This window comes from Mytilus galloprovincialis, chromosome 9, assembly GCF_965363235.1.
Source record: "Mytilus galloprovincialis chromosome 9, xbMytGall1.hap1.1, whole genome shotgun sequence".
Taxonomy (NCBI): Eukaryota; Metazoa; Mollusca; class Bivalvia; order Mytilida; family Mytilidae; genus Mytilus; species Mytilus galloprovincialis.
The window spans coordinates 89,119,626-89,138,412 of record NC_134846.1 but is presented as its reverse complement, the minus strand read 5'-3'; the positions used below and the strand labels follow the sequence as shown (position 1 = coordinate 89,138,412).

Below are 18,787 nucleotides of genomic sequence, written 5' to 3'. Positions count from 1 at the left end.
GCAATTAACTGATTTCATAACAAAATAATAGATAATATAAAAAAAAACCAATTTATTGTACAGTGTATCACAGTCAGTAACAGCCAAATATAAATCTATTATTAAGTTAATATATTTGTTATAAAAAAAACAAAAAAAAACATGATACAAAATATTTTTTTTCAAGGCTAACAACATAATATAACCAAACAATTTTAACAAACAATATAAAAATAGTTTTGTTTAAATAGCTTATCACCATACAGTCAGAACAGCATCTCTCTCTCTCTCTCTTTCTCTCACCTTCAAATCTGGTTGTTCTAGATATAACATAAACCATCTCACAATATTGCTTTAATTTGAATTAAAAAAAAACATCTGCTAGAATTTAGTAGCTTGCTTTCTCTTTTCTATCTTCTTCATTAAATTTTATACTAACATTGAAATAACAACAAGTTTTTCATATATCACATTTAAATATCACTACATGATTCTTTACATGAAATACCAAATCTTCAATCAATAATTATGACACTGATAGCTTGAAGCCTTGAACTACAGTTCAGTGAAGTAACTTTCTTCTCTGGCTTGCACCTATATGATAAGATATGATCCAAGTTGGAAGAAATCAAAATCTAAATTGTTTGATTCTACCCCGTAATATTTAAAGCTAACACAAACATCTCTTAACAGTGTATTAAAAAATGTTAGAATTATTATTAAATTGGAATTTAGGTAAATTTGTGATAGGGACATTTTTCATGCCTCACATGTATTCAGAAGAGAATATACAAATGAGTCATGTCAACATCTTATCCATACTGTACATAATTACTGAGTTTTGTTGTTGATTTATGACTTACCGTTATGTAGGTAGATGCAGCTTATCTATTACTGCCTACGGTTGTGTCATATACCTTTATAATGAAGTTAATTAGATGAAGCTGTATTATGTACAGGGTTAGTTGACTGAGGCCATGCTGTGCACAGGGTTAGTTGACTGAGGCCGTGCCATGCACAGGGTTAGTTGACTGAGGCTGTGCTGTGCACAGGGTTAGTTGACTAAGGCCGTGCCATGCACAGGGTTAGTTGACTGAGGCCGTGCCATGCACAGGGTTAGTTGACTGAGGCCGTGCTGTGCACAGGGTTAGTTGACTGAGGCTGTGCCATGCACAGGGTTAGTTGACTGAGGCCGTGCCATGCACAGGGTTAGTTGACTGAGGCCGTGCCATGCACAGGGTTAGTTGACTGAGGTCGTGCTGTGCACAGGGTTAGTTGTCTAAGGCTGTGCCAGGCACAGGGTTAGTTGACTGAGGCCGTGCTGTGCACAGGGTAAGTTGACTAAGACTGTGCTGTGCACAGGGTTAGTATACAGAGGCTGTGCTGTGCACAGGGTTAATAGACTGAGGCTGTGCCGTGCACAGGGTTAGTTGACTGATGCAGTGCTCTGCATAAGGTTTGTTGAATCAGGGCTGTGAGGCCATGCTATGTACAGGGTTACTCTCGAGAAGCAGTGAAATGTCTAGGTTAAATTTGAATAGCTTTGAAATGTTTAAATATATATACTTTTAAATTTCAAAGAAAAAATGGAGCACCACAAAAGGTCCAATCAATAGTGCTGAAAGTGGCAATTAACACCAATTTATCAATCAATCTACTGTTAAAAATTATTATTCCATTGTCATGGTCATCCTCTGAAATTAACCAAAATATTAAAAAGAAACCAATCAAAATGTCTCCTCTACCATTGACTCTGTACCTAAACTGTGTTTTATTTTCTGCTGCAGTGACATGGTCTGTACACTGCTTTTTGTTATTTCCTTTCTTACATGTCTTTATGTTATAACACATTTTCTGTGCTTGCTTGCACACCTTGTTGCACCTTTTCTTGTCAATATTATTGAATTTCTGCTTTGATAATCTATATTTTAATAATATAAGAACCACACTCATATCTACATTCCATAAAAACATAGTGACTACTCTTCATCAAGTTTTTCAAGAACAAAGACTTCATATTCAAATTTTTAACTTTATTGAAAATATATTTTCATTTGTTGTTGACAATCTAAACAGTTTATAGGAATAACAACTTACAGTGTAAGAGAAGTATCAATATGATACAAAATTAATCTAAACTATGATAAATGAAATATGAAAAGTTTTATTTTCTGCTTCAATTGGTATGTTCAAGGGTATTGCTGCATTTTAAATTTCCACTTTTCAAATTCATATGTCTTATTGATTCATAACATGCATGCACAGAAGATAACATTCTTTCAATTGCATTGTTTTATTACAATTACCACACACAAATTAAAAGGAGATTTTTATTAAAAATTATTTATCTAAGATATATCCATTAAAACACCAATTACAATTGGATTATGTTTTCAAACTTAAAAAAAAACCAAATGTTTCAATATAATTAACCCTTTTCTCTATAATGATGCTTTTTGACGCCACCCCCTTTACTCAATAATGCTGCCTTTTGACGCCTGTGTAGTACCTCAGTTAAAATGCTTTGACTACAAAATGTCTGCATCAGACTTAAAAAAAAAAATTGTATCCAATATGAAAAGGATGTTCATGAGAATATCTGACTTGAATTTCACTGATGAAATATTCATTTTCACTTTAACCTTAAAACTTCAAACCTGATTATTTTTTTTTTATTGAAAAAATCCTTTGCGAATCAAGTATGCTAAAAAAAAATCCATGGAGGAAAGGGTTAAAAGAATTTCTGTTACATAGAGATCACAATTGAATTCAAAATATCTTTTTACAGCAACATAAACTACAAGTTACATTACAAAGATTCAAAATGATTTAAAATATAAATAAAATGGTGTTTTTTCACCAGTTGCATTATACATAACCATCACATACATTCATCATTTATTTATATAAAAATACATTCAATAAAACAAGACAATGTAATTAAAATCGACAACAATATCCATATCAACAATTTGTCAAAGTAGTATCTAACTTGACCTTAATTTTGTCATCACAACAATATATAACAAGAATGTGTCCAAAGTACACAGATCACTGGCACTATTATTTTCCATGTTCAATGGAATGTGGAATTATAAAAAAATCTAATTTGGCATTAAAATTAAGATCATAACAAAGGGAACATGTGTACTAAGTTTCAAGTTGATTTGACTTCAGCTTCATCAAAAACTACCCAAAAACTTTAACCTGAAACTTGCACTATCATTTTCTATGTTCAGTTGACCATGAAATTTGGGTTTAAAGTCTAATTTGGCTATAAAATATGTAAGATCATATCATAAGGAACATGTGTACTAAGTGTAAAGTTGATTGGATTTCAACTTCATCAAAAACTACCTTGACCAAAATTTTAACCTGAAGCGGGACAGACGGACGAACAGACACACAGACTAGAAATCATATGCCCTTCTACTTTTGAAGGTGGGGCATAAAAATTGAAAAGAATGGTAAAACAGTTCTCAAGTTATAGTCTACAATTGAACCTTTTCTTTTATAATTTTTAAAAGATTTTTTTTTGTATTTGCAAAATTAATCCGACATTTAAGAGATAACTGTATTGTATTTGAAGCTTTAAGGACGTCCATTGGTAGTTTTACTGTTGGAAATTTAGTTTACCTGGCGACGCAATACATTTATCTCTACTCGAATGCAAAACAAACTCATAATTAAATTTCAATCATAATTTCAGTGTAAATCTTCATTAAAGATAATTCCGAGAAAAGATGTTATCTTCTTTGGTCCCTACATCTAACTAGTTTAAAACTTTTCTAAGCTGTGACCACTCCTTGAATTTAATGTAAATCAGAACTGTCAATATCTGTGACTTCATCCCTTTGCTTCTGTTTTCATTCCCTGGTACTTTTTTTTCAGCATACCTGAATATATAACAATAATAAAATTAAATTCTCACTTCACTTCAAATATTTTAGAAAAAAATACCCAGCAGGCACTCAACGTTGAATAAACGTTGAAATGAGGTTGAAATGTGATCAACGTATATTCAACGTTGAAACAACGTAACATTTTCAACGTTGAGAAATAAACAAATATTCAACGTTGAATTAATGTTGACCTTTTCAACGTTGAAATTCGAACGTTGATTCAACATTGAATCAACGTTAACTTAATATTTACTCATCGGGTAGGCCTATATATAAAAAAGCATAATCAAATGGTAATACATGCATAACTGTAGTAGTATACACTTATAAAGAAAAGTATGAAATAGAATTTTCGTTTTCACATTGATAAAACAGTATAGTATCAACTATTGATCACCATTTCAACTTGAGTTGTGTTATGAGAAAAAAAGGGAGGGGGGGGGGTAAGTCGTTTGATACTGAATTGCTAGGGAATAAGAAATATAAGTTATTTTTATTTTATTTCACATAATGTTAATTGGAACATAAGGATAATATGTAAAGAAATTTGAAATAGCAAGTTAATTAATATCAACAATGATCGCGATTTCTTTCATTCATATTTTCGCGGGATTTGAACAGGAAGTTGGATTGCCCATGCGCATTATTTAAACACGCACCTTTCCTGTATTTCAAAAAGAATAACAAAGGACGAGGTTGCAGAGAAACTTTCCGTTTATCACGTATATTTATGGTATGTAGATGTTTGTATGTGGCTATCACGGTTTTTCATATTTATGAATTGTGTTTAGAAACTCTGAATTAGTATCATTGCACAATCAGAGAAAAATTTAACGTCAACATTCATTGAAAACAGATCAGAACACATGGAAGAGCCATCATATACATAATTTCCTACAGTTATACTATTTTTAAGAGCATTTAATGTGAAAAGCATATTTAGTTTCATGTTAAAGTTAAGGTTAAAATTGATACATTTATTATGCTTTCAAAAAAGAAAAAAAGGGGGATAAGCAAGTGTTTACATTATTGTGCTCGGGTAAATTTCCCAACATGTTTACTATATTTTATGTGTATGCGATTCGTTTAGTTTAACATTAAGGCTTGGTAAACCACATACTTTTTGAGATTATAAATTATAAATTTCAACTGGACAACAACTTGTGTTGAATTTGAACGATCATGTGATGAAAATTGATACTTATTTTTACAAAAACATTAAATAATTAAAAAAATAGTATTATTTCATGCTATGTCTATGAGAGGACAACTGTAGAACATGTTCATTGATAATTTTTCACCTAATTAATCTTCCTACAAAAGTCATTCTATTTTAATTAATTTTTTAAACGAGTCAGTCTGACACTTGTGATATCTGATCTTCAGGTGATCTCTGACGCCCGTGTACATTAATGTGTATGTAACCTGGCGCTGAATGTTAGCAGTCCATTATCATGAACATGCATTTTTTATTTTACAGTTTCTTGTCAAACAAATCATGGCTGAAATGCATCAAGTGGAGCAAAATCAAAATTCAGTTTTGGGAATTCCAGTCTTTAAAATCATCAAAGGTAGGTTTTTTGTCTGTATAACTTTATATCATTTGTGTTCAAAGATTAATCTGTTATTTATTCTAATTTTGTTAACCTTACATACATGTACAAAAAAAATGTACCATATATTATATTACATGTATGTTTGTCTTTATATCTGAACTATTCTAGTAAAGCTATTTTTTCATGTTAATGGGCAGTCATCAATAAAAAAAACATCATAGGTAAAGCGTTTTTATTGTTATAGTTAAACCGAAGTCTTACAAAACTCAGGTTGGAGCTTGTTCATTAACAAAAAACTAACAATAGTAAACATTAATGTATATATTTTTTATTAATGAAACCTTATTACAATATGTGCTTTGTCGTTATGGTTTTATTTATTTTCAATGCTTCTAGGAACAAATTGAAAGAGGCTCAATTTTAAGATATCTTTTCACGACATACAATTTATATTTATTATAATCTGATTTTTTCCAGAGGTTAAATATACTGCAAAAGTATAAAGATGTCATTGGGAAATACACATCTGATAAAGACCCCTCCTGCTTAAAGTCTACCGCAGAAAGATCTCGAAGTGGTGGAAGAATGATGACATGCAATAAGGACAAACAGAGACAAAGATAACAAATGAATTTATAAAATAAATATTGTATCAAAAAAAATATGATTGTATTACTTAATTTGATATTGTTCCTGAGTATGTATTCATCTAATGGTTTATACCAATTATTGGTGTGAGGGTAATATTTATATTTATATATAATAACATATTTGTATATATAATCAAGGACCTTTGGTTTTTGTGGAGATTTGTCTGCCCATGAGTGGTCAGCAGTCATGCAGCATCTTCTTGTTGTATTAAGTATTGCGATCATCCTGAACACAAGTTGGATCTTATTATGTCTTCATGCTTCGTGGGATATACTTCTTTTAAGAAGGGCTTAACATTTGTTGGTCGTTAAATGAAAACTACTTTCAACTTGTGAGAATTGTTTAGAACTATATATATTCAACATCTCCTTTCCTTTCTGTTTAGAGATCCTTTCTGTGGTGTCAGGGATGTTTCAGTAACAATTGATGTATTAATTTAGATGTTTCCCATTTAGCTTATCTATTTGGTTTATATGTGTCTTGGTGAGAGAAAAACACATTAAAAAAAGTGTACACTCAGGCTGCCTACCATCTAACAACAGCAAAAATTTGGAGAGCAGGTAAAAATGTGTTTGTAGCTTAATAATAAATTTCATTAATAAACTTTCAACTACTAATCAACCTTGACTCAACGTTGAATGGATGTTGAAACTTCAACGTTGAAATGTCAACGTTAATTCAAATTTTCAAAATCAAACATCAATTTGACATTGTTTCAACGTTGAGAAACAACCTTGTTTCAACGTTGAATCAACGTTGAGTGCCTGCTGGGTAGTTAATCTTGTTTTTGCATTAGCATGAACACATAGTACATTGGTGCCCCACTTGCACTATCATTTTCTATCTTCAGTTGGCTGTGAAGTTGGAGTAAAAACTCTTAGTTTGGCATTAAAGGTCATTAAAGTTAAAAAGATCATATCATAGGGAACATGTGTAGTAAGTTCAATTGATTCAACTTCATCAAAAACTACCTTGACCAAAGACTTTAACCTGAAGAGGGACAGAAGGATGGTAAAACATGGGAACAGAGAAAATGACGAACAACAAATGAACGGACACACAGACCAAAAAACATAATGCCCCTAAGTGTTTTCTATTGAATACAACTGTTGAAGTTGAGTACATCATCATCAATTAGAAAATTCTTCAAAATCTGTGCACGACAAAATAATATACATGGAAATGAGATATACATCAATGCAACCCACTGATGCAAATACAACTGCAAACCAACAATCATTGACTTAACCATAAAATGTTCCCTTTGAACTAGCTTTCAGTATTAAACTGTCATGCTCTTTGATGTGTACTTTGTGTACTTATCTTTTTGTATGTTTTTTTTTTCATGGTGTAGATTTGATTAGTTAAGCCTTTCCATACTAACTTTTATAATTTGTTCTTATGTTGTGCTGTTACACTGTTAGCACTATAATCCCTGTCAAGGTTGAGGTTTTATTGCTCAACCAGAGGCTCCGCAGAGTGCAGCTTTATACATCTGCAGCAGTTGAACCCTGAACAGTTGGGTCAAGTATGGACACAACATTCAACTGGTCTGAATTTGGATTGTAATTAAATAAGTTGACACAACATAGGTTTCTGACACAGAATGAATGTGGTCAACATGGAACCTTTTAAATTTTAAATTGGACATTTTCCTATTGTTGTCCAATATCCAAAATCTAAATACATAGTTAGATTCAGCATATCAAAGAACCCCAAGAATTCAATTTAAATTAAGTTCAATTTTGGACCCTTTAGACTGCAATGTGGACCAAATTGATAACTAGGGACAAATATTAAAAATCTAAATCCATGGTTAGATTCAGCATATCGAAGAACCCCATATATTCAATTTTTGTTACGTATCCTCAAGTAAAGTTATAGTGCAAAAACCAAATGTATTCGGTCGACGACGACGACATGATACCAATAAACGGACCATAAACTCCTTTTTTTGCGGTCGTATAAAAACATGTTTTACCCAGTCACAATATTTATGTAGCTGTCTCTAGTCAAAAGCCTTTAATTCAGTGGTTGTTATTGGTAACTGACTTATTTGTATTTGCTAATTTTTTGTAATAAATCAGGCTTATAGTTTTTTGCTTAAATTGTTTTACATTTTACCAAATCATGTCAGACCTACTTTAATAGCTGACTATATGAATGATATTGGTTTTCTCCTTGTTAAATGTGCATTTTTGTCTCTGGTGGATAGTTTTCTCATTGCGACTCATACGGTATATTCAAAAATGAATATGTGCATATATTGACCACTGACAAAACTGCAAGTCAGAAGCCTGTAATTCAAGGGTTGTCGTTTGTTGATGTATTACATATTTTTTTCCTTCATTTTTTGTACTTAAATAATAGGCCCTTAGTTTTCTCGTTTGAATTCTTTTACATTTGTCATTTCAGGGCCTTTTATAGCGGACTAAGAGGTATAGGCTTTGCTCATTGTTGAAGGCTGTACGCCTACGGTGACCTATAGTTGTTAATTTCTTTGTCATTTGGTCTCTTGTAGAGAATTGTCTTATTGGCAATCATACCACATTCTTATTAATCAAAATCTTATTAATGTGATGCAACATTCACATAAAGGATGATCAATATTGATAGATGAAGGCAAAAATTACGGAGAACCTGATACTGTCACATTTTTTGGCATTAATTTCTAAATTAAATAAACTTCTAATCAGTAACCTAAAAAAAATTATGACACAGAATGTTGCTGGCATACCCGTAGCCAAATATGCACTGTTAAAGTCAACGATTGGTTCAAATTGTGACTGTTTAAGTCGAGTTCATGTCAGAGTCCAAATAACCCCATGGAAATTCCTGGCTACGGGCCTGGATGAATGTAGTTACATTTAATAACAGCATGCCGAAGTCTAGCTATAGCAACTTTTGTTGAGGTAAAATAAAAATTATATGCAGTTCTCATTGATATGAACCCTTTCCAATTTAGCCTCAATGTGAACCGCTATATAGAATTTGGACTTACAAGGAGTACTGGTGTCTCTTCTTCAGATAAACCATCAGTTTGGATAGTACACATCAACTGTCATAGTCTCATCAATTCTGAAATAAAAAAATTACCATTTATATATTTTCCCCTACTTTAAACAACTATATAAAGAACATGTCTACCAAATTTCGTTGAAATAAATGGAGAACATGTCCATGGGACACATATAATGCCCCCACTTGCATAAAGGTTGTAAAGATACATAACTTGCAGTGAGGTGAGAGTATTTTTTGCTCTGTGTTGAAGGACTTATTTTGCAGCCGAAACTTTTGATTCATATATGCTTCTCGTGTAACAAGTACCGGAACTTGCAGAAGTGATAAAAAGTTGCCTTTTTATGAAATAATCTGCCTCACACTGTTAAGTCAATGCTTCAATCTTTGTTCTTCAGAGAATGAATCGTTTATGTATAAATTTCTTTCATGATCAATGTTTCATCCACTAGAAAATATTATTTTTGACAATTTTGAAGTAGCCGGTGCCAAACCGGTTGCTGGCTTCTAATGACATCCCTGCTAGTCTAGTCCTTAAAAGTAGTGGACTGTCTAAATAATGGCTTATACTTGTCTGACATGAACAAAAATTGTTTTTAGAATTTGCTTACAATTTAGATACATACTCCTTTTTCCTCAAGAAACCAGTGGAATTTCTTCTTTAAATTAACTTGATTCTAGCCAGCTCTTTTTGGAAGAGTACTTCAGGGCGACCTGCTTTTCTTCTTGCTGAAGAATTAAAACAATCAAGATAATACAAAATTATTAAAATAGATATAAATTAGCATTGTTATACCATTCAAATGGGAAAACCAACAGTCTAATCTATATATATAAAAATCCATGAATGTTACCAACCCACAACTTCCTGAACCAGAGACAAGAGATGTACACCACGAAAAACCATCCAGGCTGCTCAATGACTTATCACATTCATATTGAGGACATCAGAAGGTTTATGATATCATACAAAATAAGTTTTCAAACTAACTTTATTACATAATAAGGCCATGGAAAAAAATTCCGGTAAAACAAAAATTAATAATTTTTAATTTTTAATTTTTTTTGGCATTCAGCTTAAATTGTTGAAAATATGCAAGATTGTAGTTCCATTATAGAAACAAAACATATAGATATAAAATAACACATGGTTACAAAAAAAAAAAAAAAAAAAAAAAAAAAAAAAAACCCGGTCTGCTGCGTCTTTAAAATTTTCCCATGTTAGGGGAAACCAACAATTATTTTCCATGGCCTAATGCATGTTGTGAGGTAAAATTACATATTGTCTGTACCACAGAAATATAGTATGTATTAAATGCGTAGGACTCTAAAGTGCAATGGTTTATATTTGTTTTTTAAATGCGATCACAGGACATGCTAAAAAGCGATGGTATGACACGCTAAAGTGCGATGGTATATTACACGCTAAAGCATGTTGGTTTTAGACGCTAAAGTGCAATGGTGTAAGGCCAAAATTCAAAATATGTTTGTTTGCCCTCCGCCCACCCGTGTCAAAAATAAGCCCCTGGGTCAAAAAATTATTTTCCACAAAAAAATCGAAATTATTTTTTTCCGGAAAATAATTTGTTTCCATTTTTGGAAAGTGCTTGAAAGCAGGAGGATTGATAATTTAAATAAATACACTCAAATTGAGCACAAACAACTGATAAGTGGACTGGACTAGACAAGTCAAACCATTCATGTGACCATGCTTAGCTATGACAATCGCATCCAGTTAAAAAAAAAAAGAAAAAAAAAAGAACCTGTCTTCCTGGTCTGTTTACAAAGGGTTGACCTGGGGGAGGGGAAACAGACATTCTTTTAAATGTGGCCTAACATTTTTGTTACTATGGATGATTTTGTTGGGAAAAACGCTTCCGCATACAATCTCTATATGAACCGACAAAAAATGTTTTGGATAATTTGTATCTCTTTTTTTTGTTTTGTAAAATTAACCTTCATCTCCACAAAACGACATGTCCATACAAATATTTTATGTTCAAAAGTGTAGTAGCTTCATAATGCAAACGTCCACACTTACGCCAACAAACCGATGATGCAAACGAAACTCCAGAAAATTATGACGAAATAATAAGCAATTAAACTTCAGACATTTTTACATCTTTTGGTATCTATTTTATAAATATCGCTCATCAATTAATTGCTACTTGGTAATATTTTTTTGAAAAACATCGATTTTAGTTGAAAAGATAGGACATTATTTGAGTGAGAACTCACTTTCTGTCCCATGACTGTATATTAGTTGGTTCTTTAAGTTTTATGCTGACAGTCCACATTTTCATAAAACTTTTCAAAAGTCAATTTTAAATTTCACTTTTGGCTTTTTACAAAGAACCGGCAAAATTACAAGTTACTGATATTACTGGTACACCTTTAATTAAGATATTTTAATCAGTGCTGGCAAAAATAGAATATTTGTTATTTTGCCGGTGCCGGCAAAACTTGCCAAAAGAATTTCTTTCTTGACTGCTTCAATGTAAGTTGTAAACATGCGAGTGGCGATGAATTTATGCAGTATGCAGAATATTAGATGTTAAAAACGAAGTGTTTGTTTTACCGCTTTTACCTTTGCTGCTAAAAAGAAACATTGCTCTTCTTTGTATTCTTGATTTAAAACCGTAAACATTGTAAGTCTTGTAAAAGGCAGTTTTCTGGCTGTCGTATGCACTTGTGATATGACGTAATTTGTGTAGTTTGTTGACAACGTCACAAGTTCACATAAGTCATTTGAGTGGTGCGAGTGCCGTACAGAACTACCAAGAAGATTGAAAGAAGATTTTTGCACAAGGTAATAACGTGATTTTGTCCTTATCATATCAGGTTCGGGTGAATAAAATAACTTTCCATTCTCGCATAGAATTGTGAATTCGTCTTTTTTGAACAACCAAACTCGAGAAACATTTCGGAGATGCACAAATACATTTTGCAGTGCGATGTATAAGCAGACTGGTATAAGTCGTGAAAGGTTTGCATATTTACGATTTTGACGATATTATACGAAATAAAACAGATAATTCCCGATATCGGAAATTATGGAACACTTGATTAAAAATACGTAAACCGTCAACCTTTCATAGTGAAACAGATGTAAACAAACTTTGTACCGATTGTTTTTTTTTTGTTGGTAAACAGACAGAAACTGAGAAAGTAGTATCATCTTCGCTAGTTACTGTAGTAAATGTTGTAGCATTACATATAGTGGCAGCTGATAGTAAAACAAACAATTTCGTTTTCTCAGAGTTTAAAACAAATTATTTTTTTCTCCAAAAACGGAAACAAACTTTTTTTCAAAAAGAATCCAACACCTGTGTGCAATTTTTACAGTTGATTTTTTAAGCCAATAGCCTGGAATAAAGTGCCTATTGGGATGATTTTCTTTTTCTACTTGTTAGAACTTTAATGAAATGACATCTAGTCTCTTAATTGTAACTTCAATTCTGAAAATGACGTTATTAATTAAACTTTATCAATTACATGTAGGTTTGGTAGAACGTTTGCGGATATACAATGTACCTTCAACATAAATCAGAAATAATTTTTTTTGGGACCTTGTTGGTGTTTCTATGTTTATTTATACTGGGATGTAAAATTGAAAGCAATACTTTTAAAGAACTTCTAGTTCACATTTTTCAACAATCAGATGTTGCCCTGCATGATACATGTAAAATTTTACCTGTTTATGTTCTCCTTTTTTCTTTTTTTTTGGCCAAATATTTTTTTTGCATCCTTGAGTTTATATGGCAACATATTTTTTTCTTTCTAATTTCCCCCCTAAATCTTATTTTTAATATTTTTTAAACTTGGGAATTTTCATTTTTTTCATTTTTTGGTAAAAAAATTATTCTTCACTGGACTTGGTGAACTATGGTCAGTATCGGGCCCACTGCCTGCCTAAGAGGGGCCCGAGTACATAATGCTTCAGTGATTCCCTATATAAACAACCAGATTTTTTTCTCAAAAGGGGGGGGGGGCTCCTTAATTCACCTCGGATGCTAATTAAGGTATCATATTGCAGGATCTTGCTTCTTAAAAAGTTAAAAATAAGACTTTTCTCTGCAAAGCTTTTACCAGCTAGTTGAACCCTGATTAGGTTGAAAAAAATCAGATGCAGATTCCAGCTTTTTTAGAGGGGGGGGGGTAAAAAAAATGACAAATCTTTGATAAAATGGAGGAAGGAAATGTGGAATGTGTCAAAGAGACAACAACCTGCCCAAAGAGCAAATAACAGCCAAATTGTTAAAACTTCTGTGCATTAACAAATATGTATAACCCTAATGCCAGTAAATGGTGGCTTGGGGTTTGGCATCCTGCTCCATCAAATCAACCCAGAAATTAGATTCTTGTATAAGTTGACATTCTTGCGAATTCTGTCTTGGAATGACTTTCTCTGATTAGCAATTCATAATCTTAATAAAATATCGATTACTTGTATATAATTTCTAGAATATTTGCAAACATGTGTATAATCTAATTTTAGAATCATAACTAACCCAAGAAAATGGAAATGAAAAGAAAAGGTTACTTTCCAGTCAAGTGATGAGCATACTTACTAAATACTGAAGGTGTTCTAGATACTGATGTTCACAGGATTGATACATGTAGGTATATATTATATTTAGTTAGTAAAATCAGTGAAACCATTATTTAAAATTAAACATTTATAGTTACACTTTAGTATGCACAGACTCAGTTGAAAAGTAGTTGAAAATCTGAAAATGACACACACTTAATAGCCAAGGGGCAGTGAACAGGTCTTCTTTGATGCGCTGAATATAAACATGTTTTTAGATTTTTTATTTGTGCCCAGTTTTCTGTTTTTTGCATTTAAATATATGCATTTTCAATTGTTGCACGTGACACTTGGCAGCTTCAATAAGATATTGAAAATGTTTTCATTATGACAACTCCAAATCTTGTATTGTTTTGCTCAGCTCAACCACCTCAATTATTTGTATGTGTCTGAACTCTGAAGACTACATGTTTTGTCCCATCATTGTGTTACATAGACTTACACATGGTCCCACATCTCGCTTATTCATATCTATATATATTAAAATGAAGATGTAGCATGATTGCTAATGAGACAACCCTCAACATTGGCAGTGATATTGTTGGCTTTTTTCAAAACTACCTCTACCCTTTTTTATTGGGAAAATATGCGTTATTTTCATAAAATTGGGAAATTTAAAATAAAGCATGAATTTGACTGAAACTTCAATTTACAGACCCATTTTCAAGAGTCAAATCCTGCTTTAAGATAAGACCCCATTTTGTCAGTGGTGATACATAAATAGACCCTCAAATGTGCACATATAAACATTTGAGGCATGAACATTTTTTAAGTCGTGTTTTTCAGTTTGTATTTATGTTCAATTACTACTAAGATTGCACTGTTTGGGAAAAAGTTGTCTTTTTGGGAATAATTTTAAGCCTTTTTTTTTCAAATTGGGATTCTTCTCCAAGCCTTTAATTATACTCCATTAATTTAAGGCAAACAATATCACTGATTGAAGAGACCAAATGGCACCGTAATTAACAACCATATAGTTTAAAACAAAATGTCACCAAAACAAAATCATTGGGTTTTCTGTATCATCTCTTACATGTATGAGAAACATAGATTCCATAGTACTTTTATTTTCAGGCAAGTATTCACTGTGTAACCGAGTAAAATTCTAAATGAGTGAATGGATTGACGAAGTAGATTCCAGTAAAACATTATTAAGAAAGAATAATATACAACAAGTGTTGGTAAAATATTATCAGGTAAAACATTATATGATCCATCATAAAGAATGTTATATATTGAAATCATAATTTTTTCTGACCCTGCCGTACGGAGGGGGGGGGGGGGGGTGGTATTAAGTTTTACCCTTTTCTGTCTATACGTCAGTCCATATGTCCTAAAGTTGGTTTCTGTTCTCTTACTTTAGTTTGCCTCAATCAAATGTTATGAAACTTATACACAATGTTTGTTTCCACAAAACACAGATCTACATGTATTTTTAATTTTGGTGGCCTTGCTTAAACCGTTCCAGAGTTGAGTTGTGCCCCTTAAAAATGGAAAAATTGCTGAATTTTTCGTTTCCATTGGCTAACTTTAGTTTGCCTCAAACAAGTGCTATGAAACTTATACCCAGTGCTAAAATAACACAAAATAGTTAAATACAGATCAAGTTTGAATTTTGGAGGTGTCATGTAAATGGTTTTAGAGTTATGCCCCTTTACAAATGAGAGAATTGCTGATATTTTCGTTTCCATTCTCTAACTGAAGTTTGCCTCAACCAATTTTTATGAAACATATTATGTCATATACCGGTACACAATATTTATTACCACAAAACTCTGTTCAGATAGGGTCTTTGCATCGGAACTAAACACATTTATTTCTTAAAAAAACAGTTGTTGGCATGACACGGGTTATGTTCTTCTCATATATTTTATGATAGTATGATACTAAACCCCTAACGGGAGGGATTGTACCTGATATTCATATGATGAAGACATAATCTTTCAATCAGTTTAATTGAGGTCTGGAGCTGGCATGTCAGTTAACTGCTAGTAGTCTGTGGTTATTTATGTATTATTGTCATTTTATTTATTTTCTTTTGTTACATCTTTTGACATCAGACTCGGACTTCTCTTTAACTGAATTTTAATGTGCGTATTGTTATTGTTTTACTTTTCTACATTGGCTAGAGGTATAGGGGGAGGGTTGAGATCTCATAAACATGTTTAACCCCGCCGCAATTTTGCGCCTGTCCCAAGTCAGGAGCCTCTGGCCTTTGTTAGTCTTGTATGATTTTAAAATTTTAGTTTCTTGTGTATAATTCGGAGTTTAGTATGACGTCCATTATCACTGTACTATTATGCATATTTTAGGGGCCAGCTGAAGGACACCTACGGGTGCGGGAATTCTCGCTACATTGAAGACCCATTGGTTGCCTTCGGCTGTTGTTTGCTCTATGGTCGGGTGGTTGTCGCTTTGACATATTCACCATTTCCTTTCTCAATTTTATCAAGTACAAATTTGGGTAGCGTCACTATTACCATTCTTCAGTTATGTTTTTTTATAACTTACATGATATGAAAGCTGGGGCACATTCCTCATTTATTTATTATTTGTTTATTTGTATGTTTTAAAGTTAAGTTTGGCAGTTATTTTTCTCTCACTTGTGTAATGATTGTCAATGAAGCAAATCAAGTGGATGTATGCAATTACAGGCAAATGTATGGCTTTCAACAATGAGAAAAACCCATACCATGTGGTCTGCTATAAAAAGCACCGACACTAAAAATATGAAACAGGTCAATTGAGAAAACTGACAGCCTAATTAATAACAAAACTATTTACAAAAAACAAAAAAACAACTGAAATGAACATAAGATACAGTGAAATACAGGCTCCTTGCTTGGGACAGGTACATATAAAATGTGGCTGGGTTAAACCAATATCAAGACATCAACCCTACCCCTTACCTTGTACAGTGATGTAACAGTACAACACAAGAACAAAATATAAGAATCAGTTGAAAAGAGCTTAGCTCTTCAGCTTGATACAACGCAGGAAACAACTAACAAAAACAGATGTGGCAGGGAATATATATACATCCCTCAAAACAAAATTGCCTCAAAGTACAACCTGAGAGAAGTCAGTACTAGCAGTTACTGACAGCTAGTTCAAAGCCAGTTACAACAATTAACTTATCACATTCTTCCAAACACAGATTTTGTGAGAAGACCCATTGATGGCCTTGGCCTGTTTTCTGCTCTGGTCAATTTATTGTCTTTTTGGCACATTTCCCATTTTTATTCTCTATTCTACATATATTCAAATGTCTCTAAAGAAACTAAATAAAGTTACATAAAATATTTAACCTACCTGTTTTTCTTCTTGACTTTCTTCATAGTTCTCATTAAAACCGTGTTTCACTAAAATAATATTCCGCAAAATGTCAATGAAGCAATGGCATGTATCATAATGAAAAGAACCAGATTCAGTATTCTCTGTTGTCCTTTGAGCAACATGTTATTAGGGATATAGAAATACTGGGCGTCTTTCTGTCTGGTCTTGTTAGCGCTCTTGCATGTACAATTTAGAATTTTATGAAACTTTATTAAGCAATGTCTTGGACCAGTTCAAAAATCAGTGCCATTTAGTTATTTTTAAAAGAGTTGTGCCCCTTGAAAACATTATTTATATTGAACATTGCATTGTAAGCACTCTTATGTGTACAATTTTCGCGAGATTATTTGAAAATTATATCAGTTTGACAAGTTTGAAAATCAGTGCTAATCAAATATATTTAAGAGAGTTATTTATGTCCCTTGGAAATATTAGTTATATGGAACATTGACTCCTGAGCACTCTGATATGTGCAGATTTTTATGAAATTTACATTAAAGGTTTATATCATCAATGTCTCAGCCAAATTCCAAAATCAGTGCTGATGAATTATTTTTTAAAGAGTAATGCCCCCTGGAAATATTGTTTTTTATGGTAAACTGCATTGATAGCTCTAATATGTAAACAATTTTGACAGATTTTTATGAAAATAATATCATGGGTTAATATCAGCAATGTATTTGACCAAAAAGTACCAAAAAAAAGAAGTGTTTGTTTGTTAGTTATTGCCCTTGTAATTTGGATTGATAAAAATATATGCCTATTTATTTCAGACATAAAAATACCAAGTTATGTGCCAGATATGTACTACCAGAAAGTGAAAGAAGTTGAATATATAAATTATAATGGACAGTATCAGTGATATAACAATAGACATACAGATTAATTTAGGTTAAAGAAGTTCCTCTAACCATCCAGACTACATCAACTGTAAAGAAATATTCAGAAATAATATCAGAGGAGACTTGTATGGTGGATGACCATTTTTTCAAGAGTAACATCATGGATATCATTATGTATTGGACATATATACGAATAAAGTTCTATGAAATACTAGATGTCTATTATTAGCTTTAGAAAGGAAATTGTTATTAAAATTTTTATATGAAATAAAGAAACATGAAAGTGTGTACTTCAAAATTAGAGTCAGTAAATTAGATGAAAAAGCAAGACTTCAAAAGACATTTAGAAATTTATTTCCCTCATGTAATGCTCTGATTCCTTGGTAATAATTTTGGTCCTTTTTGATTGATTCAACATAAGGTTTGAATTTCAAATGGTCTGATTCTGACCTGGTTTAGCAAAACCGTTTTGTCTTTTTATATTACATCAGTTCTTCAACATCTCATATAGGTTATAGTTTTGGTTTTTGAAATGTTTTGATCTTTACTGCTACTGAAACAACATTAATTGTCAAAATGCACATCTGGTGCATTAAAAGTGGCATATTGGTACTGTGTAATGTATCCATAAGAAATTATTATGTTAAACAGAACTGTATATTGAAGAAAGCATTATGAATATAATAGTTGTCTCAAACATTGTAATTAATACCCCATCTCCATATTTTGATCTTCAAATTGAAGAGCTAGCTTTATAGCCAGAACTCTTAACTGTTCTAAGTATTTAAAATGACTAGCTAGTGACCCATTTGTTGAAAGCAAAATACATTCACCATGCTAGCATTACAGTGGCAAGTGTCATAAAGTAACAGAAATAATGCAAATCTGAAAATGCATAAAAATAAATTTGCA

At 32.1% G+C, this 18,787-nt stretch overlaps 3 long non-coding RNA genes across 3 annotated transcripts; 2 read left to right on the top strand and 1 right to left on the bottom strand.

The window, feature by feature from the left end:
• Positions 1–1,997: 1,997 nt before the first annotated feature.
• On the bottom strand, positions 1,998–10,113 carry LOC143046297 (uncharacterized). Its single transcript, XR_012969117.1, has 3 exons — positions 9,733–10,113; positions 9,090–9,166; positions 1,998–3,875 (listed from the first exon to the last, which is right to left on the bottom strand). It is a non-coding gene; the product is annotated as an uncharacterized LOC143046297 (long non-coding RNA).
• LOC143047099 (uncharacterized) lies at positions 4,454–6,273 on the top strand. The gene is made up of 3 exons (XR_012969404.1): positions 4,454–4,614; positions 5,362–5,452; positions 5,915–6,273. It is a non-coding gene; the product is annotated as an uncharacterized LOC143047099 (long non-coding RNA).
• A 1,723-nt stretch (positions 10,114–11,836) lies between the features above and the next one.
• On the top strand, positions 11,837–17,941 carry LOC143046295 (uncharacterized). The gene is made up of 4 exons (XR_012969116.1): positions 11,837–11,915; positions 13,605–13,725; positions 14,772–14,893; positions 17,807–17,941. It is a non-coding gene; the product is annotated as an uncharacterized LOC143046295 (long non-coding RNA).
• Positions 17,942–18,787: the final 846 nt, after the last annotated feature.